This window comes from Protopterus annectens, chromosome 3.part0, assembly GCF_019279795.1.
Source record: "Protopterus annectens isolate FY-2018-M chromosome 3.part0, PAN1.0, whole genome shotgun sequence".
Classification (NCBI taxonomy): Eukaryota; Metazoa; Chordata; order Ceratodontiformes; family Protopteridae; genus Protopterus; species Protopterus annectens.
The window spans coordinates 894,814,473-894,840,725 of NC_056731.1; positions in this window are offsets into that span (position 1 = coordinate 894,814,473).

Genomic DNA, 26,253 nt, shown 5'->3' on the forward strand with positions numbered 1-26,253 from the left:
GTAACCTCCTCTGTATGTGTGAGCCTGTGCTCATACAGAACACCCAGGTGACATGTACGTAGGCTAGGTGGCTGTGTCAAGGTTATGTATGCAAGGTCACACTGTCTGCCACAATTGCCCCTCACAGACTGTTGCATGTAAACACACCTGATAAACATGTACATATACAGCTGTACATTGGCTATGAAAAGGCCATTGTGTTTCCACTGCACCTTAATCATCATTGCTACTGTCAGTAGGCCCACAGCCTACAGATACATAGAAACCTGGAACACAACCAGACTACAGTACATGACACTATAGTCAGTCAGCAGTACTAGCAGCAATAGTGCATCATGGCTAACAAGGTACATACTGTACACCTCGATGTGTACCCATAACTACTGCCAGCAGACAGCACCCTATACAGCGTGACATTGCTAGACTGTACTACAGTTACCCTGTGCATCAGACCCATATGAGCATGTCTGTGCATAGATGGTATGGATAACAGGGTTGTGGCACAAGTATCATCATATGCACAAGGTGTGTGTGGTGTTGGATTGCTAGAGGCCTAAACTGGGTCATATGGTTGACATTGTGTGTGTGTGTGTGTGTGTGTGTGTGCGTGTGTGTGCGTGTGTGTGTGTGTGTGTGTGTGTGTGTGTGTGTGTGTGTGTGTGTGTGCATGTGTGTCTGGAGGGGTGCTGTTCAACTAGGCCATGCAGAGGAGCTGTGCATGTCTGGCAGTGACCGGCCTGTTATAGGGATGTGTGAGTGTTTGTCTGCACACTATCAAGCTATGTCTATGCCCGACAGAGGGCTATGTTGGACAGCCATGGACCATACATAGCAGGATACGGTTCATTGTCTCCCATTAGGGATGCGGGAACTGTTTCTGCCAGGAGTATCACTGGCACCGCCAGGCCCAAGGACAGATGCACTACTACTCCCTGATGTGACTGCTGTCTGCTGGAGCCACATCCCTGATGGGACTGGCCAGGACAATGTGCCTATGGTCTTCGGTGTGGTGTGGATAGCACCCTCCTTTGGTAGTGCTGTTGGTACTGCCACTATGGTTCTGTGAATGTGCATGGCCATATGGGCTTACAGCTGATTATGTTGCTGACCTACATCCACCTGGCCAATGCCCTAATCCCACCACATGCTCAAGCACAGACATTGCACGGTTGAGCAGTGACAATGTCTGACCCCACTGTCTATCCACAACATTGGCAGGATGATGTATGGCATCACAAATGCCATGGAAGTCATCACGCATGGCTGGGAGCACTGCATTCATGACCCTGAGCATCTGCCTGGTGTTGTGGTCAGTAAGTACCAATGCCTCCATGATGGACCATAACATGTTTCTGGTGACACCTGCTGTGGCACGTGTGACAGGAGCTTGATGGGCAGCAGTCCTCCATCAAGCACCCCTGTCCATCTGCCTGTGTGTGACCTCACCTGCTCTCTGGCTATGGTTGGTGTTTACACTCACACTCGTCATACTCAACACACTAGCCTGTTCCATGCCATCATCCTTAACCTGTCCATTATCCATGGCTGCTGGGGACTGGGTATGTATGGGCATACTGACTGTGTGCGGGGACATGGGGGGGGTGAAAGTGGGATACCAAACAATAGCACAGATTCAGGCACCAACAACCCCACCAGTGCCTCACTATGACCACCATCATCATGGGAGTCCGCTAAGACACTGACATCAGGTTGTGAGGGGGAGGGATACTAACCCTTGAGTTCACCTGTGAGGGGAAGACAACATATGTAAATTAATACCCTGCAGTATTATGTTTGTTCACACACACACACACACACACACACACACACACACACACACACACACACACACACACACACACACACACATGCACACACACACACACACACACACGCACACACACACACACACACACACACACACAGATACACACTCACACACGCACATGCACACACATGCACACACACACACACACACACACACACACACACACACACACACACACACACACACACACACACACACACACACACACACACACACACACACACACACACACACACACACACTCCTGGTACAGTCTGGTACAGCTGTGACACCTAAGGGCTCTTCAGGGCAGACCTTACGGTAGTTCTGCCTGCTGTAGTCCATCTCTTTCACTGCTATTGTAAGGCCCACAACAAAGGGTGACAAATCCTACTGTGTAATGAGCCTAGTAGCAGAATGGTAATTGTGGCCAAGACCAAGGCTATTGGATTGAGCTATACAGTGTCACCAAGTGCATATGCATGTACTATAAGAGCTGACTTACTGCTATACAGACCACACACAATGACAAGGTGTAATGAGATGTGATGATAACTGATGATGGAAGAAGACTATACACTACCACTGTAGTATCTACACAGTTTAGACTCCCAGGGATTCATTTCAGACAACATTGCAGGACAGTCTGCAATACGTACAGGAAACATGTAAAGTACTAGGTGCATAGCTTCATAAGATGATACCAGGCTATTGGCCCTGATGCCCTCATAAGCCTGCCCCAGACTTTCGCACATGTCCCTTCAAAGCCAGCACCTGTTTCCCCTGTCCAGCTGGGACACACGCATGATCCCATGAGTGTCTCATCCATTTCCCATGCAGTTGTCCAGCTTCTTCTTTAAGAGGGCTATACACTTACTTTAATAGACATGGGGAGGGAGTGTATTTTATAGACAGTGTATTGTGTGGGACACTACACTATCCCACCAACAGATACTGTACATGTCACAGACCAGATGAAGGCCTTGCATGCATGATGCATGAGTGGGCTTTGCCTTACAGATATGCAGAAATGCCTTCAGGGCTGGTTTGGAAATGGCCTTGTATGCCAGACACAGGTCACCTATGGTCAGTCTGTATGAGACTGAGTACAGGGACAGGGCTTTCAGCCTACCTGTATAGGATAGGTGTTGCAGACCCTGGATTTGCATGGTCAGAATCCTCTGTGGTCTCTGCAACTGCTACATTTGCTTGGCAAGGTACAGGCCAAAGGAGCCATTGTACTTGGTAATGCATCTGATAAGTGTAGAGTATAAGGATGTTGTGGCCTCCTGGTTCCTGGATGACATACACGTATTTGTTAGGTGGGCCATGCAGACAGCCTTCTATACAATGGTGCCCACATGGTGGGAAACTGTCAGGTTGCTACCAACCTTGGTGCACAAGTCGCCTCACACCTGATTGCAGTACATTATTACTGTCATAATTAGTGTGGATGACATCTGCCACAGCAGGGAGAATGATGCATCTCCTGGCATTCAGTTTGCAGCAATGCTTCTTGCACCAGTCATTAATTGGGTGAGGGCCTCTTGGGAGATGCTCACATCAGTAGGGGAATGTAAGAGAGTGACCTCCTTGCAAGCATCTGTAAACCTGGTCAGCCACAGACCACTGCTTTTGTCCTGTACCTCAGATACCTATATCTCAAGCAGTAGAGGCCCCCAGACTGATCCTTGGGGTACACCGCTTTGGATGACTCTACTACTAGAGACGGGTTCCACTACTTTGACCAAGTGGATACTATCATTGAGCAAATTAGCTACCCATCTGGTAACATACAGGTTGATGCCTAGCTGTGTAGACATATGTATCCTGGTCACCTGGGGATTATTGTGAGAGAATGGGGCTAGATGAAGGTAGGCAATGTTCACCATCTTCCCCTCATCCTTGTGTTTATCGACCACTTCAGAGAAGTCAGTCAGGTTTAACAAGCCTGATACCCCTTTGACAATACCACACTGTGTGGCCTCAGGCATTTTGAGGTTGCCAATGTTCCTGTTCATAATGTCTTTGATATTGCCTTCCATAACCTTGCAGAGTAGGCTAGTTAGGCTGATGTGCCTCTGATTTTCTGGGTTGGCGGAGTGCTCCACCTTTGTGTACAAGGATGACAATAGGTAGCTGTCCTCTATGCAGATGGGATGACACCGGTGCTCAGGCTTTGGTTGACAACAGTGCGTAATGGATCTGAGAACTCATGCCTGAGTTCATGTAGGATGCAGCTAGGGATGGTATCAGGCCTATGGACACTTCTGTGTGTTGCCTTTGAGAGGGCATTATGGACCTGCTTCCTGATGATGAGGGGAGGGGGGCAGGTGCTGTGTATGCACATGTGTACTGATTGGGGACAGGGGGTGATGTTTACATTTCACCTGTCTGCAGCAGGTTGCCTATATTTATGCTGTATGTGTATGTGGTGTCATTGACCACCGCCAAAGAGCAGATTTGTGTGTTGCCACTGGGACTGCAGATATATGTGTCAAAGGCCTAGTGATTGGCCTTGGTGGATGTAGGGTAATTCACCTGTGACCGTATTTGCTTGTGAAGACCAAGGTGACATTGCTTCCAATAAGGCACCTGTTCCTTCTTGGCCGTGTCCAGCAATTATTTCCACCTATTATGGTATTTTCATATTGTTGCTGTCCACCATAATCATTTATCCTACCTTGAGGGACATGATATTGTCCTGTCAGGTATTGCTGAGTCCATACAGCTATGTAGGTGCTCACATATTATTGTGGTGTGGGCTTGGACATTACTGCTAGTTCCAACTGATGGGACGTTGGCTGTAAAGCTACTTCTACCTGCACTGAGGAGATTTATAGTCATTTGTGCAAAGTTTATTTTGTTTGACTCTGACAATGGGGGGCAGGGGAGATGGTGACCTGAACAGTGATGGCTATGTGGTCAGATCTTGCCAAGGAGGATGGCACTGTAGGAGTGCTACAGTGACTAGGCATGTTGGTTAGGACCAGGTATAGGATATTTCCACCTGTCGTAGGAGTATTGACCAGCTGATCCACTGCATTGACATTGACTAAGCCGAGGAATCTCTGTGCATTCATGTTCAGGTTTCGTAGGTCATGCACACTATGGTTGGGTAGTTTGAAGTCACCCAGGAGCAGGGTAGATGATTGAATTCTGACAGATTCCAGCAAGTCCCAATAGGTGTGGTGGGTGCCCATATTCATGGTTGGAGGCCTGTAGCTAGTTATGATTTGAGTAGGTGTTTTGTCAACTGTTAACTACACTTGGGATGTCTCCCATGTGTCATACTGTTTGGCCAGCCTGGAGGTGTATATGTGTATGATAATGTTCAACACTCCTCCTCCTCCTGTAGCTTTTCAGACCTCCATTTGGAGTCTAAATGTATAGGTTCATAGGTTCATAGGTGTGTACTAGGTTAATGGCCCTGGAGCCTTTACAAGCTTATTCCATAGAAGTGACCTGGTATCGTGCTGCTGGACATTAGTTCCCATTGCCTCTATCAAGCAGAGTCACTGGAGTGATCCCTGGGGTGAACTTTCTATTACCCATCCACTCATCAAGATTTCTCTTGAAGAGCTCTGTTTGACATGTATGGAAAAGTCTATTCCAGAGCATACACAGTCTCTAAGTGGGGAACCTGTCCCTCCAGCATGTTCTATTGATTGTTGATAATGAGGTTGAGGTCTCTGGAGTGTGTGGTACAGAGGGACTGGGATTTCTTTAGATGTAGCATGTCTAACAGAGCTGGGTCAGACATGGCTTTGTAAGTCAAGCAGAGATTGCCTCTAAGTAGCCAATATGAGACAGAGAATAGCTGGAGTATTTTGAGTCTGTCCTTTTAGGACATGTGTTTAATTCCTAGGATCTTCTTCATTAGTTACTTCTGTGGCCTCTCCAGCTGTTGAAGGTGTCTAGTGAGGTACATGCCAAATGGCGCATTATACTCAATGATTTGTCTAATGAGGGAAGAGTAGAGAGGGACGATGACCTCTTTCTTCCTGGATGCAAAACCCTTGGTAATGAGATGTGCCACATAGAAGGACTTTCTGACCACAGTGCCAATGTGGCGGTTGAAGGAGAGGTTGCTATCAACCTGCATCCCCAAATCTCTTATAATGCCTTCAGTGTTCAGTGGGCTCCCATCAATTTGGTAATTAGTGGGAAATGAGTTTTTACCAAAGGGGATGATGACACATTTTTTGGCGTTAAGCTTAAGGCCATGGTTTCCACACCAGTCATTGGCCTCAGTGAGGCCTTTCTGTAGGATGTCTGCATCACTTGGGAAGTTAATAATGGCTCCCAGTTTGCAATCTTCCATGAACTTGGTCAACCAGAGTCCCTTTGTGTTGGCCTGAACTTTTGAGAAGTAGATGCCAAACAGGAGAGGACCCAGAACCGATCCCTGTGGGACTCCAGTCATGACTGGTCGGCAGTCTGACTTGGAGTCCACTACTTTCACACTATGTGTTTTATCTGTGAGCCAATTTTCAACTCACTTAGTGATATAGAGGTTGATGCCTAGTTTTGTGAGTTTATCAATAATTCCTAAGGGAGGAATGGTATCAAAGGCCTTGGCCAGATCGAGGTAGGCTGTATGCACTGCCTTACCTTCATCTACAGCCCAGGTGACTAACTCAAAGAAGTCAACCAGGTTGAGCAGGCATGATCTCCATTTCACAAAGCCAAATTGTGTGGGGTCTAGAGTTAGGAGATTTCCTATAGCTTTGTTAATCAGGTCCATGATGATGCGCTCCATAGCTTTACATATCAGACTGATCAGGCTAATGGGGCAATAACTCCCAGGATCTATAGTTGCTCCCCCTTTATGGAGAGGGATGACTGTAGCAATATGTCATTCAGTAGGGACAAAGCCTGAGGTGAGGCTGTGACTAAACAGGGCACACAGATACGGTGCCAGTTTACTTTGTAGTTGATGTAGAACACAGCCAGGGATATTATCGGGTCCCATGGAAGCTGTATTCGGGTCTATATAAGAAGCACAAAAATGCTTCTAAGTGAATATTGAAAGAGCACCACATATTCATCGAATCGTATTTAAGCAATTTGATGAACATGTCATAGGGCAAGGAGATGGTTGGCCAACTTCACAGAGTTGCCCTTTTATTCCCTATAGTGCAATCTCAGAGTTGGTCTATTTAGTTAGGGGGTGTGGGGGGCAAAGCCCCCCACCTGTTTATGATGTTAAATTATTATTTTTTAAGCAAACATTCTTATTATATAGACCTCTGTATTCTTGGCCTTGGACAATGCAGCTTTAACCTGCACTGCAGTAATGCTGGGTGCCTGGTATTATTTTGGTATTGTTGTTGGTCCTTTGGGGGAGAGAGAGAGATAATGTTGGCACTGAATCTGTCGGCCAGTATGTTGGCAATATCTGTTGGCTCAGTATAGGAGGTACCATTGTGCAGTAACTCAGAGCAAATCTGGCTATTGCCATGGAGGTTCTTGATATAGCTATAGAAGGCTTTGTGATTGTTTTTAGTGTCTGCTCCAATTCTGCCTTCATAACTGGCTTTAGAGGGTTTGATGAGGGATCTCAAGTTTTTGTTGAGGTTAATAAGGTAATTTTTCCAGTCTTGGGACTTCACCTTTTTCTACAACAGTTTCTTCCTTCTGTTGTAGAGTTTATTAATGGCAGGGGACCACCAGATTGGCTTCAATTTTTTTGGAGGAGAGCGTCTTGATTCTGTTGGGTATGGCTAGTTCCATGAATTTATGTACATGTTCATACAGTGCATTGGTGTATGATTTGGCAATCATGCAGCTATTTTCCATTGGCATGGGTGCCGTGAAGTTAGCCACCTCTGTTTTTAGTAGTCCGTCAGCTTTGGAGAAGTTTTTCAAGGTGGTTACCTTTGCGAGGGTGTGTGGGTGAGATGTGGATTTCCATGGTGATTAATTTATGGTTGGATCTGACCAGGGAGGGATTGACTACTGGTGTAGAGCAATGGTCGGCCATGTTAGTATTAATCAGGTCAAGGATGTTGCTTCCTCTAGTAGGGTCAGCATGAGCTCATCCAGGGCATTGGAATTGATGAATTCCCAGAAGCATCAGGCCAGTATATTGGTGCTTGAGTATTTTTCCCAGTTGATGGAGGGGTAGTTGAAGTCGCCTAGCAACAGAGTGTTGGGTTGGACCTTGATAGAGTCCAGGGTGCTTTGGAACATGGAGTGAGAGTCTAGGGACATAGTTGGGGACTTTTAGCAGGCTATGACTTGGATCACCTGTCTTACCCAGTGTTAGTTTTACCTGAAGTATCTTAGATGCGTTATGCTGGGCTACTTGTCTGGAGGTGTGCATATCCTTTATGAATATGGAGACACCACCACCTTTGGAGCTTTAGTCCATGTTTGGGATATGTGTATGATGGGATGAGTAACCTGGCAAGGTTAGTGTGCTCTCCACAGCTGCAAAGCAGGTGTCAGTGACTGCACAGATGTCGGCATCCTACAGGACAAGGTATGCTTGCATTCACATGGGTTTCATGCTAAGACACCTAGCTCCTGTTAGAGCAAGACATCTGCACAAAGGCACACATTACTGGTGGTTAAAGGATGGAAAATAATGTCACTTTATGAATCTAGCTAAAACACAGCACACTTAGTTGCCAGCAAAGATGGTGTCACATTCACAGTTCTACTCCACAGAATATGACATCTGACAATCAAATGTATGCTATTATGGTATGAATTCAGTCTTTAATGGTTTGCCAGTGATGTGCCAGACAATTCACAACTGTATGAGGCATTGACTACAAATATGAGGCAGACATGTGATCAGTCTGCAAAACTCTGGACAGTTGTCAGGTATGGGCTCAGTATATAACATACAGTTCAACACACACTTCTGTGCCTGCTGTGTGCTATGCACATACCCTATATAAGTCTCTTACATTTGTAAGACAAGCGTATTTATCATAGTCGCATTCACAGGTGACATATGAATATTTACAACATCCCAGGTAGCTGGCCTAGCAGTGTCACACTCTGTATTTGACGACACGCCAATAGTAGTCATACATGAGCTGATCTTTACTGGGGTGACACAGGGGCCAGAGATGCGATCCATGTCACTGCAGACAGGGCAAGCAGGAATGGCCATAGGTTCCAGACAGCAGCATGTGAGTCCAGCAGGTCTTGTTGCAACCGTGTCTTTAACTTCTTCTTATTTCACATTATTGCAACCCCCTTTTTCATTCCATTACAAGCTTACGTGACTGACATACCTGCTATAGTTCTGGAGAGTTTCCTCAGAATAATGCAAATGGTTAGGTCTGTGTAGTCGCAGTCTGTCTTTGTGTAGATGGGTTCAGACCTGTGTTGCATAGGCAGAAGCTTGCCTTTTGTAGGTAATGCTCATGAGCACATGATGGCCTGTGCTCCTGTCATTGTCTCCCACTTGCTGCTTGCATACAGAGCAGCTGTGTTGTCTTTTCATTAGCCGATGCCATAGCAACACAGTGCTATAATTAAGCCCTTCATGTGGGCCTTGCCCCCTTTCCTTGCCTGTGTGGAGGACATTATGGGTGCTACATCTTCACAGATGGTAGGTGGAAATACCTCTCAGGACAAGACATGTGGAAACAGCTCAACAACATGAGGGACAAAGCTCGAGAACTGGGTACAGATTGTAAGTATTGCTAGTATACACATAGAGGATTGCTAAATTAACATGGTTTGTCTGGACATGCATTTTCTGTATGACTTGACATCTGAAAGTGACATGTCTCTGACATACCTCTCAACTGTGCAGATGTCCACAGACTGCCCAGAGGTTTGCCTGTTATGTTTGATCTGTTCCTCAGACACTTTCTGTTTTTGAGGAATCAGTAGTATAATGTGAGGACTACAGTCAGTAAATATTGACATCTATTAGTGTTTCAGACATCATATCCTTCAGGGATGTTATGTTACAACCAACCCTGTAACACCAGCAACTGTTTCAGTTTATAACACCATTATGTTTGATATGTCTCTCTTTTTGGCCCCCTGTCCCCCAAGTATGTCATACTTTGTCCAGATGTTTTGTAGTAAGAGGTTCAGAGGTATGGTATATCATTATTTAGTGACTGCACTCCTGATATCATCGCAGTGACATAGCAGACTCCTGGAAGTGGTATGTGGCAGTGGCCATAAATATGGTCCCACACCCTGGACATTCTGTGGAAATCTGTACAGTTGAAAGTTATGTATGTCTGAACATTGTTGACAGACTGCCAAGATTGTGTAGCAGTGTTGGGTGTAAATGTTGGGCTGAGTAGAGAGAATAGCAGATGTGAGTGTCATAGATCCTTTTCTATCTGACTGTGCATGCTGCTACATTTGCTGGTGGTCTATCAGGTGTATATGTTTGTAAGGGCAGACTGAGAAATGTCCTGTAACTCCTCAGGATTCCCAATAGACTATGAGTTGGGCCAGTATATGTCAGTGTAGTGTGTGACTGGCAATCAGGATATGTTTATTCAAACAGTCGTTCTACTCTAGAGTTCACTTGGGGTACTGGTATGTTGCTGTGACTGTGGTGCAAATGTCTGTGGGTGGGGAATTTCTCACCAATGTCTGCTTTTCCCTACAGTTCCATCTCTGTGGTGCATAATATATTTGGGAATACATGGGTAATTCCCTAGAGCTGATTTGGGGTAGTGTTGTGATGATATTACTGTGGGTCAGAAGGTGCTGGGTAAAATAATTGGCAGCTCCCAGTGTTTTTTCTCTTCTGTTGCAGGACTGCAGTCATACCTCTCCACTGTTCAGATGTTTAGACACTTTCAAGATGTGTGGCTCATATGTTTCGTCTTCTTCATATATATATATATATATATATATATATATATATATATATATATATATCAGAGTTCTATGGATATATATTCTTCCCTTATGTTAAATGACTGCAGTGCATGATATGTTTGTAAAAACATTATAAATTCCTACAGCTCAGAGGGTGGAGAGGTTTGTTGCTGTGATTGTAGTGCACAAGTTCCTGGGTTCAAGACTTGGTAGTGATGACTTTTTTTCACTCATGTTCAATGACCATAATGCATGATATGTTTGTAAAAGAATTGCGCATTTTCACAGCTCAGATAGTGTAGTGGTACGTTGCCTTGACTGTAGTGCACAGTGTCCTGTGTTCGATACTTGGCAAGGCTGATCATTTTGTTGCTGGGCAGAACAAGGGCTGATGGAGACAGAGTCATTAAGGCATTTTTAAGCAGTTGTAAGCGGTTTTGCGTGGTTTTGCATGAAGCTAAGCGATGCTAACAGATGGTTAAGTCCTTTTTGCTTCACTTAGCACCATTTACTCCCACTTACACCTGCACAAATTTTAAATAAAAAAAGAAAAAAGGGTGATAGGAAAGTGGTGAAATGGGGCAAACAGGCGGGTAAAACATTAGGAAAAGCAGCTAGGGATGTGCAGGATGGGTGTAGGAAAGGACCGTAGCTCTACATTTTTTTCTGCAGCAACAGCTGTGAATAATGTGTAGAATTTGGAATTTACAGGCTCATACCCCACAGGGAGGGGGTGTTGACAACAGACATTTGTAGAATTATTTGTGGGAAGACTGATTAATTTCATTGTACATGGGGGTCAACTGTATAACTATGTATGGGGCAATGATTTTTTTGTGGGACAGATGCCCCTTTTTAGGTGAGAGTGGAATGTTGAGGAAGGGCTATAGATATGTCTGGAGAGATAGGTTGGGTAGGATAGGTAGCATTTGCAGACAGACAGGACACACAAGACAGCAGACAGGGATGGTATATGATACATGAGGGGTGGTTGGGAATCAGAGGCCCATGAGCCCCCAAAATGGATACAGTGGGACTGAGATCCCCACCCATGGGCAATCACCACTGCACCTTCATGGCACTGAAGGTGGCTGTCCTAGGGACTGGACAAGAGGGGCAGGCTGCCCCTTGAGGTGTACCAGGTGGCCCTCCATCTGACACAGCTGCAAACCTAATTCAGAGCGGATGACGCTGTGCACCATACCCCAGAACATTCTGCTAGTGACAGACTCATCTCCATGCCTGCATGCTGGGGGATACGCCCCATCCTCTGAGGTAGTTCCACCCAAAGGTGGTGCAGGTCTAATGGAGGATGATGTTCCAGGTTGGGTCCCAGACATGCTGGGGCCCTGTGCCACGGCCAGATGGGGTGAGACAGGCAGATCCACTTGGATCTGCCTTCCCAAATGTGCTATGGTGTTGTAGTTTTCCCAGGATATATTGGTTAATCATAAACAACACATTTCAAAATTAGTTATAACAGCATGCATGGGTCTTCCAATTAACCCAAACCAACAGATTTGAAACAGTTGCATAGCAAACAGAACACATGCATAACTGGAACAGCAGTAAGCATTTTAACAGCATGCAAGTTACATTGACGGCAACAGGCCACCAATAATGGTATTTGAAGAAGGCATGTTAATATGCAACCAATAAAATATATGAACAATAACAGAGCACATGTCCCAACAATAGGTTTTGAGAACTACATACCCGTAGTATATGGATAATAATTATTGATGCAGATGATGGGTGGGGGGAGAGAAAAAAGTTCATTAACAACTGTACCGGCTTCTATTTTTCACAACACTCTACAGGTCTGCCCTCACTTTACATCTATCTATGGCCCATAGCTTCTGTGGCACATACATACGTGTTAGACTGTAACACTGTAATGGTATGGGGCAGACTGTGTGAACTGTGGCTATTTTATTGGAGGGGACTTGTACATGTCAGGGTTACATACTTGACAAAGAAGGGGTACACTGCAATGATGTTGTGTGAGTCTGCTACTAGCATAGTTCACCTGGATTTCTATCTGTGTCCAAGGTGATTGGCAACAGTGACCACTAGCCATGACAGTGTGACGCTTGAGAGGCATGTATCGGGAAGAGAGCAAAATGTATGTACCTATCCTGCTGTCATTTGCAGGCATGGGGTTGGACAGTGGGATAGTTGTACATGGTGTATTGTTCTACCCTTCAAACAGCTACTACAAACATTTCATTACCTGTAAGACATGTGGAGAAAATATCTGTTACGACTATCTGACTGTTTTTACAAACATTCAAGATTTCTTGAGTGTATATATGCACATATTTCAGTACCCCTCCCTAGATTCGAACCATGTCTGGGTGTGCTTAAATGAACTATAAGGCTATTTCCCATCACACTGAGCTACTGGGGAACTGGTGTCTCTTGTTTGACTGTTTTCTGCCTAATACTCTGTGGGTTAGACAGTCTGACCTTGTAATTCTGAGATTCATGCATGACAGATAGTTAGTGTATTGTGTAGTAATCCTTTAAAATTATACAATCTGAAAAGCAAAGATTAACACAAGGCACTGCAGCAGGGGACACAGTATAATACATTTGACATTAGTATTCAGGGTTCAGATCTTAGTCCATAACATATGTCATATTTCATGTATATCTTGATTTACAGCTTCACAATCTACTGTTTTGCATACTAGCTGGTTCTCAGAACAACCTCTGTTAATTCATGCTGTCACAACCATATTTTCTGTGCAGAACCTGTACACATTCAATTTCTATGACAACATACCAGAATAAACACAACAGTTAGTGGTTTAGGATTTATTGTACTTATATGACACAGTGCTCTACTACTGCATATGCTGTAGATGACTATTAGTCTGGCAAACTTTTCTTTAATTGTTACACACAGAACACCGTAAACAATTTCCTCCTTCTTATGTATTTCACTGTATACTACAAGGTAGATCTGTACCCACCAGCCTGTCAGCACAGCCTTGTTAGTCTGTCCCCATGAGCTTCAGCTTTGCTAGCCCTCTCCACTGCAGCTGTATTGTGAGAAAGCAAACATTATGCATACCTGTCTATCACATACCCAGGCTAGAATTTGGTACAGCTATATCTGGGATATTTGCAAACTGCTGGACCATGGTTGCCCTGGGCGTCTTGGATCCATTGAGCCAAGAGCACCCCCTTCCTCCACTTTAGGTCGGCATAGTGATGCTGTACCTGCTCGCCAGTTTGGGGGATGCCAGTGGCACTGGTGAGATTGATTACCAGATGGTTGCAGGCCTTCACTTTATACTGTGAGCCATGGTACTGGCCCTGCAGCAGTCTGTCATCATGGTTTGCTACAAGGAGCCCAGCCATGACTCCAAAATGCCCCAGTGCTGTGCCTGAAAGCATGAGCCCTCACCAACACCTGATATAGTTCCTACTCAGAGCAAGCTACAACAGATTCTGGCTGTATTCCTGCCTGCGACATTTAAATAAGGCTATATTCCTGCCCTTTGCTGTCATTGGGCCATTTTGAAAATGCTGAGCTCAGCTAGGAAATAGGCAAATCAGCTAAGCTGAGTTGAACAGTGTTTAAAGGGGTAAATGCTGAGCACTGCTTACAAGTGCGCAAATCCACTTAGCTGAGCTAACTGCTGCTTAGCATTCACATTTAAGCAATTCTTACACCAGCTAAGGATAGAGGAGCAGTACGTAGCATTTCTCAGTTTTCATTTTAAAAAAATATCAGGATTGTAGATTAATTCATTATTACTGACATTTTATTAAGTGTATATGATTTAGTTTACATGACATCCCCCTATGTGTTTTCATTACATTACCTTGGGGTGTGACTATACTGTATGGGACACTTGTGTATACATGGGTGATTTCACATGTTGTATGTACTCACACTTCCATTTTAGACCATCTGCACTATCCTGGTTGACAAATATCAATTACTACATACTTTAAAATAAAAAAAAATAATTTTAACAATGCTTTCCTGGTTTACTATCACATATTCGATTGTCATTTAGATGATCCAATATGTGCAAAAATCATTTTATTGAACTGAGAGTTCGATCACCACAATGTTGAAGCTGACATGAGCGAACAGCCACTATATTCAGCTTCAACATTGCGGTGCAGATCGCATTATAGTGGGGATCGGGAAATGTACACTTACCCTCACTGTATTGCGATCTCGAAGTTTGTATATATAAGTATGATGGGGGGGGTGCATGGGGCTTGCCCCCATGCAAACATTGTTGTTAGTTGTGGGCAGATGTGAGCATTTCAGCAAAGTTGATCATCGACATTGCTGAAATGCTCTGTTCAATATTTCGGTTGCTTGGTGTTTTGCTTTCTGACAATATTTGTCAGAAATCATTGCGTTTGTCTAAATGACGTTTGCAAATATGATAGTAAACCTGCTTTCCCATGTAAAAATAAAGTGCCTGTCTTGGTACTCAAACCACGAATGTCTGCATGCAAAGCCGGGACTCTAATCACTACACGATCTCAATGTTAGGATTTTCGCTGTGTATTTTTATTTATCTCCTATGGGATGTTTAAGCAATGCCAAGCAGAGGGCCATAACATGCTCACCCACTCAGCTTCACTTAAATATACCTTAGACTGGGAAAAAAATAATAAACCCACTTTATTTACATGTATCTGTACTCCTTGTTAGTCACAGTAAGGGAAAATGTAAGGGGATACATAGGGACAGATTTTAAATATTGCTCTTACAGACTTAGAAAGTGTGACTGTGGTTTTCTAGCAAATCACTGGCAAATCTCTTGGGGTTTAAGTCAGAATATAATGACAGACATTTGGGTTTCAGACTCCATACCCTTCAGGAAATTTGTGCTATTGCAAAATCTGTTATCTATCAACTTTCCAAGTTTGTAAGAAAAATATTTAAAATGTGTCCCTGTTTTTGGGCCTTTGTCCCCTTATTATTTATGGCTTTGTACAGATTTCTTGCTCTAAGAGGTTGAGAGGTATGTGAGTTAGGCATCTGGACATTCTGCGGAAACCTGTACAGTTGAGGCCTATGGCCGTATGGCTCTTTCGCAATGCAGGGGGGGTGTGACACACCCCTTGCATTGCTTCCTATTGAGATATCTGCTTTCAGTGTCCACGGACATTGAAAGCACTTGCAAAGTGCAGTGGCGGGTGTGTGACAGTACCTGTCACACACCCCCTGCATTGCTTCCAATCCAGACTTCCTGCTTTCAGTGTCCATGGACACTGAAAGCACTTGCAAAGTGCTGTATGGCACTTTGACAATGCAGGGGGTGTGTGACAGAACCTGTCACACACCCCCTGCATTGCTTTATTGATCCCCTATCTATTTCAGTGTCTGCGGAGACTGTTTTACTATTTTATATAATTTCAGTGTCCGCGGACTGTACGGCACTTTCTGAGTGCAGGGGGCATGTTAGATGTGCGTGCACTACTCAAGCTCCCTGCACTCAGTAGTGTTCCTGTCTAGTTAGCCTTAGCAGTAGTGTGCCTTCATGAATCTCAAGGTACGCTGTTGTTAAAGCTAAGGGTAAACAGGCACAGTTCACTCTGTACAGTAATAGCACTATTCCTGCATGGAGTTTATTGAATCCCAGAGAGAATAACAGGTTTTGTGTTAGCATGAATTTTCTGACGGTTATGAAATGTGAAACCCAAATGTCTGTTATTATTTTCTGACTCCAGTCTTTAATAACTTAGCAATATTTTGCCCCAAAATTAGAGTTTTATGAAAAATGGACCAAAAATATGAAACAAAAATCTGGACATTCTGCAAATATCTGTACAGTTGAGAGGTATGGTTGGATCAATGACTCTGATTTTATGACCTGTTTTGTTCACGTGACTGTTTTGGCCACATAACTGCCTTGCAACTTGTATAAAATGAATGTGTTTGTTAGTGTCGAAAGAAGTTCAGTTAATGGCCAAAAGTACTTACTGCAATATTCTGTTATTTATTATTTTAGTTTACCTTCATTTTGTCACAAAATATATGTGCGATTGTGCTTTTGTGTGACTAGTTAGAGCGAATTACAGAACACCTCCGAGGATAAATGTCGAAAATGGTTTAGCTGAAAATCCTTTTTGACATTTTTCCCATATGTTTAAATGGCTAAATGCATTCCCATTGTAGCCATTCGAACATATGAGTAGCTGTTGTGAGTTTTTTGTGTTTGTCCTTTCAATGAATGGACATCACACAAACCACTTGTGACAAAATGAAGATAAACCCATTATTTTATCAAACTGGAACTACAGTTTGAGTATTTTATTTTGTGGAGTATTATAGTTATAGCATTTGAACCAGTGGTTTTCTTGGTACTATCTTGCTTTCTATAGACTAAGGCACCATATTCATGTCCAAAATTATGTGTTATCTCTGCCTGAGCTTCTAGGTAGAATATTTAAGAACTTCTGTTTTTATCTCCAAACAGGCTGTTTGGTAGAAAGGTTCAACAGAGCCTTAAAAGTCCATGCTAAGAAAAATTGTCAAGAAAGATAAAAACATCTGGGACAAGTATTTGCCCTGTTTAATGTTCTCCATGGGTAGGCACTCAATACTGGCACAGAATGTAGTCCATTTTAATTATTGCGTGCCATGCACCCTAATGTAGATGAGCTGGCAGAATGACTGAGGAAAGTCTGATTCCTCAGTATCCTGGACCTAACTTCAGGGTACTGGCAGATTCTCTTGGCCAAGAAGGCTAAGGAGAAGACTGCCTTCTCTGGTGCAGATGGCCTATACTAATATAATGTCATTCTCCTTGGTATCTATGTTGCCCCAACAACATTCCAAAGGTGGATGGCCTCATCAGCAATATATTGTGGGTTTCTTGGATGATTTAGTCATACTATCAGAGGACTGGTACTGCATCTCCCAAATGTTCAGGCAGTATTGTACTTCTTGAGGCAAGCTGGGCTTACAGTCAAAGATTTGAAGAACAAGGTTAAGATGATTGAGATCAACTATTTAGATCATGTTATGGAACAGTATTAATTACAGAAAAAAAAACTGTTAAAGAGAGCCAATACTGCAGGTGAAAATGCAAATAAGGGATATCTTAAGATTTGTGGGATATTATAGAACATTTTTCTCTGACAATCCTTTGATAGTCTATTCACTAACCTACCTGAATAAAGGCACCGGGACAGAAAAAGTCAGGTGGAACACGGAGGCTGACAATGCTTTCAAGAAATCCAAATGAAGCCTCTGTGCTGGGCTATTCCTGGTGTCCCATAACTTTTACAACCCTTTTATAGTCTACATGGATGCATCAGATATTGGACTATGGACAGTGCTGACCAGATGATTAATAGTAAAGAACATTCTTTACTGTTTGAGCAGAAATTTGAACAAAACTAAGGGTAGAGACTCTACCACTCCAAGCGAATACCTAGCAATAAAGTGAGTCTTGGGTTCCCTCTAGGCTGAGAGTTTAAGTTATTTTTTGATCAGTTGCTTCGCCAACATAAAGAAGGCAATGTAAAGCTCTGAAAATGAGCCTAACAATGCAACCATTATGCTTTGAAATTCAGCATCATCCTAGCATTGCCTATGATAATGCAAATGGTCTGTCTAGAGCTTGCAAAACTTCCTATGGGCTAATAGCTAGTGGTGTCTGTGTGTGTCTGCATCTGTGTCTGCGTGTGTGTCTGTGTGTGTCTGTGTCTGTGTGTGTGTGTCTGTGTGTCTGCATCTGTGTGTGTCTGTGTGTGTGTCTGTGTGTGTGTGTGTGTGTGTGTGTGTGTGTGTGTGTGTGTGTGTGTGTGTGTGTGTGTGTGTGTCTGTGTGTCTGTGTGTGTGTGTGTCTGTGTGTCTGTGTCTGTGTGTGTGTCTGTGTGTGTCTGTGTCTGTGTGTGTCTGTGTGTGTCTGCGTCTGTGTGTGTTTGTGTGTGTGTCTGTGTCTGTGTGTGTCTGTGTCTGTGTGTGTCTGTGTGTCTGTGTGTGTCTGTGTGTGTGTCTGTGTGTCTATGTGTGTGTGTGTGTATGTGTGTCTATGTGTGTCTGTGTCTGTGTCTGTGTGTGTGTCTGTGTCTGTGTCTGTATGTGTGTCTGTGTGTCTGTGTGTCTGCGTTGTACATATACATGTACAGAAAGAGTGGGAGCATGATGGAGCCACATCTGTAGATTGTTGTTTGCAGCATATTTGCTTTTTGGCATTATATGTTTGAACACACACCAATACACACACACACACACACACACACACACACACACACACACACACACACACACACACACACACACACACACGCACACACACACCACACATGCCCACACACACAAACATATATGGTTATATGTATCTCTCTGTGTGTACATCCATGTGCATGTAAGTTTCAATGTCCATGGGCTCCTTGACTTTCACTTCTAGAGACAATATTGTAATATGCATATTTGAAGTGACATAGAAAATGTTGATGTCATTTGTAGTCATGATGCAATATGTCACTTAATGCAATACTGTGCTACTATAGTATATAAGTAAAGATAATTCCCTGCAATCTGCTTTATGTTGCATATAATTTGTACAGGAAATCTGTCTAAGAATGTATTTTTTTGTGATGTACATAGGCTTCCTGGAATAAGAGACACACCAAAAACTGTGCAGTAGGGCTGGATTGGAACTATATAAGACCAGATGGGCTTATCTGTGGTGCAGAGGAGGTATATAAATGATCAATAATGTTTGATAAGCATTGATAGTGTAGAATAAGGACAGCCATTTCTTAATATGCAGCAACATAGATGCAGCTATCAGACAATGATCTTGTGTATCTTCATCTAGAATACTGGAATGTGCACATCTTCCACTGTCAATATAGCCTATTTACAGCTGCAAAGCACTTACCGGATGGATGTAGATCAACAAAGAGATAATCAAACACAGAGTTGTATACACACTTCTCAGCATACCATGCAAATGGGCATATGCATAGACAGCTGTGTACATAAAATTGGGTGCAGAGAAGGTGAGAAGATAAGAAACAATATATATATATATATATATATATATATATATATATATATATATATATATAAAACATTATTCCCATAACCAGATTTGCTCTTCTCTTCAATTTTCTTTCGGCACTCAGCATTTCTAGTGTTAACATTTTGAAAGGGAGCCCATATAAATATACCTAATTCTTCTTTGAACTGACTCCTGGAATATGTTCTATGTGCCATTTTACTTGGACAGCTATACATTTTTGGAATCTGGTCGTATATGAGTACTGCATGGTTAGTGCATTGGTGAGCAGTACATTAAAAGATTAATTTTGTAGCCAAAGCAATAATAAAAGTAAAACCAAGGCAGTACAGCTGAAGTAGAAGAAAAACATCTCTTACAAATTATAACTGCACAGCTAAATTCTTTGTGAGCCAAGTGCTTTTTGAAGTTGTTGAGTAGTTTCTGAAGTAGAACCAAGGTATCTTAGCTAATTCACTGTTTGCTTAGAGGATGCTTTTGATTTGTTGTGCCCTGGGAGGATACTTTTGACTTTTTGTGCCCTGAAATACCCTTTAATTTGACAGCCAAGGATTTACAAGGGGAAAAGCATTTTGTCAACAGCAGCAGCAGCAGCAGCTACTACTATTTAGAAAAGTGAAATGTGAAACTTGGCACCAATTCACTTGAAACTGTATTGTTTGCTGCACAGACATTTTAACCTGCAAGAATTTTGAAAAAGAAAGTACTTTTCAGGATAACAGACAAATTTTATTGGCATGTTACTGTCATCTATTATATCTACTATATTAGTGCCAGGGATTTTATGGAGTTTTGTTAGGGCAATGTTTAACATGCATAACAGGTACTTCCAGGAGAGGAAGGCTGCCAGTAGGTATGCCTCTTATTACAGTGTGTAAGTGCTACGCTGTGCATTTTTGTAGATCCTGCAGGCAACGTAACTAAAACTGCTGTTTTTAGCTTCTTTTCATAATGCTGAGGTCTTTCTGTTTCAAAACCTCCTTCATCTGCTAGTTTCTCTGCAATAAATTAAGTTAATTTGGTGAACAGTTAAAAGACCTGCTGCAAGGAAATGTGTTTAAAGTGACTGCAGGTGTTGGACCTTGGCCTTATCTACTGTTCTAAAATTTTTCTTCCAACAATAAATCATTTTTAATTTTCTTTTACTTTAGAATTATGTGCAGCAATAAATCATTGAATCACATTATAATAACACAATTAACCAGTACATCAATGTCAATATCAGTAATCTGCAGCTAAATAACTTGGCAACAAGTAACCCAGCCTTCATAAAGTTCAGTTTATGCTATCCAATGGCCAAGAGTTGTAATTATGCAGAAATGGCATGGTTCTGAATAATGATACTAAGTAGTGCAGCTAGAGTGGAGTGGAGTGAAAGAGGCAACTACCCTGGCATAAAGTGTTGGGAGGGTGTGCTCAGCCAATCCTATCTCTCTCTTTATTGCAATACCAGCTTACTTGAATGCTGTAGTGTTCCATGTGTCATTTAAACTGTATCAGGCAGTATGCTACAGTTTAAAAGTAAAAAAAAAAGTCTTTATTCTTTTAACTATACCTTGAGCACTGTAGTGCTCTGTGCAGACAGGGGGTCTATATTACATCCTCAAAATCCATCTTTATCGAATATGAATTTAGTGACACCTAAACAGTGAAATTTACTTTCACGAACCATGAAATCTTTCCTAGGGTAAGGAAACACTTGGCCAACACCACAACTTTCCTCTTTTCCCCACTGTAGTGCAATCTCATAGTTGTCATATACAGTTAGGGGGGTATGTGGGGCACAGCTTCCCACATTGGGGGATGGGGATGAAGCCCCCCACTTGGGTGGGTTTGATTTAGTGCAGTGCATGTTGTGGTGTGCTAGGAGACAAGTGTTTCCTTACCCTAGGAATGATTTTGTGGTTCACGGAAGTGTGTTTTGGTGGTTTGGTGTCACTGAATTCATATTTGATGAAGATGGATTTCAAGGATGTAATATTGAACCTAAGATGGATTTCAAGGATGTAATATAGACCCACAGACAGGGTATAATCTATAGCAACTATTTGCTACATTTGTAGCAAGCAGTTTGCTACAGTTTAATACAATTTGTTTTTTAACTAAGACATGAGTGCCATAGCATTCTGTGAGGGCAGGCTATAAACTGTAGCACAGTTTGCCACAGCTTAAAGATGATTTTTTTTATAAAATACATTGAAGGTTGGAGATAGAGCACAGAAATGGGATCTGAAATGCTGGGGAAGGAGGGAGGGGGTCATGCCATGCTTACCAGTAAAAGGAACCTCTGTTATTTTTTTGCTTATTTATTTTTTGCTCTTCAGTGGAAGAGCTGGAAGTCACATACAATGTAGCAATTGATTTTTACAGTAAAGTGCTTTTGCTTTTGTCTTTGTTTGCTCTTCACTTGAAGAGCCGATGAGATAGAGTGCTGGTTCATAGTACTGGCTCGGATGTGGGTTAAACCAGTTATGCATGTTTCTGATGATACTAATAATTTTCACAATATACCAATCAGTGAATAGTTGTGTGAAAAAAAAACACACAGACAAACACAAAGCTGAAAAACCTTGCTTTATCTTATTGTATAAAATGGATGTTAAGTCTTACAGGATAAATGGAACTGATTTCATTGTTTGACTAGATACAGAAAAGTCTTATTTTTAAGTACATGAAATGGTAATACATAGCTTTAAGTATTCATCATTTTTACTGATTAAGCTGGTTGATCATTTATTTAACTATTTAAATTAACCAAAGTATTAAACTTATTGCATATCCTGCTTAATGACATATAGGGCAACAATATCCCTAATGTATCTGAATAAAAATATCTAGGCATTAGTCTTGACCAATCTCTATTTTTCAGCATTCACATTGATATAACTACCACAGTCTTATCACAACATAAATTTTGATACAAGATCTTGCACCTACTCTTACCAGTAGCCAGAACTGTTATAGATAAGAGTTTATTGTTGTTTAAAATTGGTCTGGCTTAACTATTAAAATCTAAAATAGAAAGACATTATTTTGCAGAGTCCCGTGGCTTTTTCAAATATCTTTTTTTGCACAAAACTATTAATAATTTTGTAGTCCAAATAAATTCTCCCTTTGGTTTACAAACGAAAACTTCAGAAATTATTGTTTTCCACCTCTTAAAGGTTACATCAAGAGTCCCAATACATTTATAGAAAATTTAGAGTAGGGAAATTTGATTTTTCAAAATTTAACAAACTTAAGAGAAAAATATAGTTACAGTTTGCAAATATTAAAACATTTGGTCCTGAAAACATACTTGGGGATTTTATAAAACTTTACATATGGAACTCTCACCTTATTCACTATAATTATTTAATTTGTTAGTTAAATTTCAGACTAGTATTTTTCATTAGCATACATGATTCTCATCTTACAACTAGGGAAAGACCCCAAAGATACTAACAGCTACTGCCAAATAGCTTTACTTAACACTGATTATAAAATAATTGCACAAATAATAAATATTTAATTCAGAATTTAAAATCAAAATCAATTTGGCTTTATTCTGGGGGAAAAGGTGTATTCAATAAGCTGTCATTCCAAATTATTTTACTCTGTTTCAAAGATAATGATGGGGAAATCAAAACTTGAGCCACCTTTATTTCACTTGATTCAAAAAATGCATTTGATTTGGCAGATCAATAATTTTTATGTTGGAATTTGTATCGAACTAGTTTGTGTCCATCTATTTACAAGATTATTAATTCATTATTTTCAAATATAGAGTTTTATTTAAAAATTAATGGTCAATTTTCCAACAGTATCATAAGGATTGTGGTATTAGATGAGAATACCCTCATTCCCCCACATTATTTCTTCTGAATTATAATCCTATTTTGGCATTCAGATAAAATAATACTAGAATTAAACCAATTAACATTAATAACTTTACAATAAAACTAACCATTTATGCAGATGATTTATTACTAACTATTCAAAATCCAGAAAATTCTATTGATCATATATTTACAAATTTAGAAAGCAAAAAAAAAAAAAAAAACATACTTTAAAATCAATTTGAACAAATTAAAATTTCTACCACTAACTTCTTATACAAAAAATGCCAATCAAATGATCCAAACAGATAAAGTAAAATATTTGGGCTGGTTGTATTCATTGAAAACGTAATCTATCTCAGCAGATCAAATTTCAGCAATTTTCAGCAGTAGGAATAATGTTATAAGTAAAACCTTCATTGTCATTCATTGTCAGAATTAATTTATTTAAACTCTAAATATATCCAAACTGGACATTTTTTCTACAGAATTCATTTTTTTTCCTCTAGACATAAAATGGTTCAACAACGTTAAATGAATCTGATGCAATTTTTTTTAGGTGAGGCGGTTTCCCATGAATCCCTATAGAGATAGTATTATGATTGGTCCTTTATCTGTGAGTCGAACTAATGAAACTGATCCTTCATTATCTTCACTTATAACATTTTTCAAAAATCTTGTAAATTGGAATTTACAGAGCCATTTCCAATTGAAATATTTGTTTAAAGCTGTAAAGCAACTGACACTATTGACTTTAATGGATTTAATATCAAGAAATTCAATATATATATATATATATATATATATATATATATATAAACAATTTTATAAATAATAAATAAACAACATCTATTTTCCTTAGCTGGATGTAAACTTAGCAAACTGGTTAGATCAACAGATAATAAGATTATAAATATCAGTGCATTTCAGGTTCTTTTAAAAAAAGTCTCACTAACAAAACAAAAATAATTAATTTAGAGCTAATTAAAACTGAAATGCAAACTTTTGTATACTCAAACCTAACTATGTAATAAATAAAATAAATAATTTCAATTGTTTATAGTCAAATCAATACATTTCATAATCTTCACAGTGCAAAAATGCCTTAAATTTCTTTCTCAAAATTGTGTCTATTTTGTCAGTAATCCATTCTTGAGAATCTGAAATGTTCATAGATTTCCCTTATAAAAACTTTAAAATTCTTTTATCACAAACAAAATTATCCCTAGTATTCATTAACAATTGTGTAGTCGCTACACTATCCTTGAATAATGTAAGCATGTTAGCTTGATGAGCAGCAGTGCTGAGTGAATATGCATGCTTGTCATCAAGCTTACATGTTTGCAAGCACCTTTGCATGGACAGCAACAGTGTTTGTGGCCATGGAAAGGTGCTTGCAAGTAAGAGCACAGAATGTAAACAAAATGGCTCACATATAGGCAATGGTCCCATATGAGCACATGAGCACATGCTGTAGACCAGGCATGGGCAAACTACGGCCTGGGGGCCACATGTGGCCCGTTAAACATTTTGATTCGGCCCGCCAAACTTGAAAAAATTTAATAAATTAACCTTGTTAATGTTTTATTTCCCCTGCAATTCTGATGTTTCCTCACTAGATGGCGAACTCTAGATATATTGGCTTTGTTTGGCTCTACCTTCGTGTGTGAACAGACCTTCAGCGTCATGAACATCAACAAAGCCAGCCACAGATCCAAGTTAACAGACCTACACCTCAGATCCATCCTGAGAATCACCACAACAAAACTAACTCCAGACTTTGATGCTAAAAAAGGAGACCAACAACACTGCTCCCATTAAAATGTGTGTGTTGTTAAAATAAACAGTGCGCAGATCAAATATAACGCTTCACAGACTGACTTGCTGCAACTGTTTCTTGCACTGGTCGTTGTTGACTTTTGGCACCGGGGAAACAAATTGAATAAAAGGAACAGGACAAGTACATCTGCATCTCCTACCGTTTTTGAAAAAAAAGACAGTCAGTAGGAGAGTGATGGTGATATCCTGAAGGATAACAGAACTTTCAGTGCTTTAAAATAAAATGGTCATTTATTTGATTTTCAGTGTTTAAAGACTCATTTCGAAGTCAGAGATTTTATTGTAACGCTTTTCTTCATTTTCATTGGAAATTAAAGCACATGTTTTCTCCATATCCCAAGATGTGTATTTTTCCCCCAATGAGGTGATGTTTTCAAAGCATGCCATCTATCTACTCCTGTTCCGGCCCCTTTGTCAAATGTTAGAACTCAATGTGGCCCACGAATCAAAAAGTTTGCCCACCCCTGCTGTAGACCAAATATATTAAGGGCAAGTAAAGAGAAACATTACAGAATGAAGGGAAGTGAAATGTGGGGACTGGTACACTAAACTGTGTTATACTGAATAATTAATGTTAAAGGGTTATATTAAAAGTGTACTTATATCCCACCAGTAAATGTGATGAAAGTCTATAAGAAGCATTTCTGACATAAATCCTGCAATATGAAATAATGATAATTACTGTCAATGACAATCCCACAGTTATGCACTGAAAGAAAAGCCAACCTGCTAATAAAAATGCGATAAGGACATAAAGTTGCAATGTAACAAAGGGGAGTGAAAATTTGATATACATATGAATTAAATGCTGACTTGAAATAAGTTAGTAAGGACAAAGATACTTTATTGGATGGATGAATGGAATGCAGTTATTGCATATGAGATATACAAACATGGAATTTAGGTCTGCAAGGTGACACCACTGCTACATTCTCCACCTCTGCATGTATAC